A 2,500-nucleotide genomic window follows, 5' to 3' on the forward strand; every position below is an offset into this window, starting at 1 on the left:
CATATGTAACCAATAATAAACACACTATATACCTGCTCTGTCCACCATTGAGCACTCTTTAATAATCACACAGATTTCAGTGGATTTACATCTAGGAAACCAAACTATACAACCATTATATATATATATATATATTTATATATATGCGAAGCTCGTTTGTTTGTTTACGAACAGGCGATTTGAGCACTATAAAAGTGGTAGCGGGTGTCTATTTAAATAGACATTCCGACGTGTTATTTACGGGCGTCGACTCCATGGTCGAGTGGGAGAACCGCCGACTGTCAACACAACGGTTCTAGGTTCAATCCTTGGCTTGGGAGAGATGCTAGTCTAGCGGCACTGATGAGTTGTGATACAATGAAACAGGACTGTATGTCAATGACTACAAAATATATATATATATATATATATATATATATATATATATAGTATTTTGTGTACAGAAAGTTGTTAGATGAGACAAGTCATTGGTACTGTCTGTTTCAAGTCCGATAATTAGGACCGTTTAAGATATCCATATGAAGCTCTCTTCAGCCAATACCCACCTCATTAAACCAGAAAAAAAAATAACATATATATCATTTTGTTTTCTTTCTTCTTTATAAATTTTAGACACGAGTATTGTCTGAAGAGAGGTTTATATGGATATCTAAAACGGTCCTAATTATCAGGCTTGAAACCGACGGTACCAATGACTTGTCTCATTTAACAACTTTCAGTACACAAAATACAAAATATAAATACGCTCTTATTTTTCGGATTTTCCTTTTAATTGAGCACTCTGCTAGATTTATTTTTCCAAAAAAATCTAATCATATTTATATATATATATACTAGCGGGGGTACCCGGCGTTGCCCGAGTGTTTGTTTCCGGAACGGGGGGGGGGGAGTTTTAAAAAATGTTATGGTAGGTAAGTAGGAAGGATCAAACCCGGAGTCATGAGTAAAAGTAGGAAAATAAAGTGTGAAAAAAAAAAAAAAAAAAAAATCTGCAACGTTAACAGTTCGGCCACCAAGAAAAGTCCATTCCAGTTGTTTAGGGAAAAAAAAAACAAAAAAAAAAACGACTACGGTAGGTCGGCGTGAACGTGAAAATATAATGTGAATTGTCCAGCACGCTAACCACTACGCCACAGAGCACTGCAGCTTAGTTTAGTGATTTTAAATAACTTCACATGAAAGAACTACGAAGCCAAACCGGTGTTCTCTTCTCAACTGTTCCTTGTGAACGATCCCCAAACGGTGTTAAGTGGTGGCAGGGGGAGGAGGAATTTATTAGAGAGAAAATATTTTACCACTTCCAATGATCTTAACCGATTTTGACCGTGATTTCTCAGCAGAAAAAGTATAGAAATCTAAGATTATCGAGGAATTTGAGAAATAATAAGCCTATAACACACCTCAGATATTGTTCTGCCGTTTGTGCATATTATATTTGCATGAAATATCTTGATTTTTAATCCTATTAATGTCAAAATCAGACGGGAAAAAATGAGTTCATTTTATTTATATAGAGAAGAGAAGAGATAAGCGAGATAAGTCACAGATTAAACATCAAGTGAATTATCCTGTTAGATGTTACATTTAGGTAATACTTTCAGGATGATGCTAGAATATAACCCGGAAAATATTGAACTCCTTCCGATAATCGACTGCCCGAGTTGTATGAAATTCCTTTTCCTATAACTATTATTCACCATTCAAATAACATTTTCAATATATCTGCTGAAAAGCAAAATATGTGTTTATACACAGCTGAACATTTTGCTAACCGCATTTCATTTCCTCTGATGATATAAGCCATTATTGAAAATCCATGGATTAAGGAAATAAACATAACTCCTCTCTATATATTCCTTGTGTCAAATGAATTCTTAACTCGAATATATGTGTTTATATATTTATTTGCAGAATTTAACTTTAACCAATAAACTTTATACACATATATATATATATATATATATATATATATATATATATATATATATATATATATATATATATATATATATATATATTTGTAATCATCCACTATAAATTACCTTTATTAAATTATCAGGTCAATAAGGATAAAAATGGGAGGAAAATGGAAAATAACTACTTTATTTAAGCTATAGTATTTCAAAGCTAAATGCTTTTCATTAGAAGGAAAACAACCGGCATTATAACACTATAAAATCTATGTCATGGCCCAAAGAGTCTCTTTTCCACATTCCTTTCATTTTTGTTCTCGTTCATGTGCTGATTAATAAAGTTCTATATAACTTTTTTTATTATTTAATTTATGAATCGCTCCTCTTAAGCAGGTAGAGCTTTTACTATCTTGATAAGTTAGCTTTATTTAAAATTATATTCTTTTTTAACTCGTGTTTATATATATATATATAACTATATATATATATATATATAACTATATATATATATATATATATATATGTATATATAAACACAGATAGCAGTGGTATATTTATATATATATATTTATGTATATATATATATT

General features: G+C 30.9%; 1 protein-coding gene across 4 annotated transcripts in view; it reads left to right on the top strand.

The window, feature by feature from the left end:
• Positions 1 to 2,500, top strand: part of LOC145268263 (uncharacterized) — a 336,860-nt gene that overhangs the window by 9,265 nt on the left and 325,095 nt on the right. The gene's annotated exons all lie outside the window — the stretch shown is intronic.

The sequence above is a fragment of the Euprymna scolopes genome, chromosome 43 (assembly GCF_053919585.1).
Source record: "Euprymna scolopes isolate OS-2025 chromosome 43, ASM5391958v1, whole genome shotgun sequence".
Lineage (NCBI taxonomy): Eukaryota > Metazoa > Mollusca > Cephalopoda > Sepiida > Sepiolidae > Euprymna > Euprymna scolopes.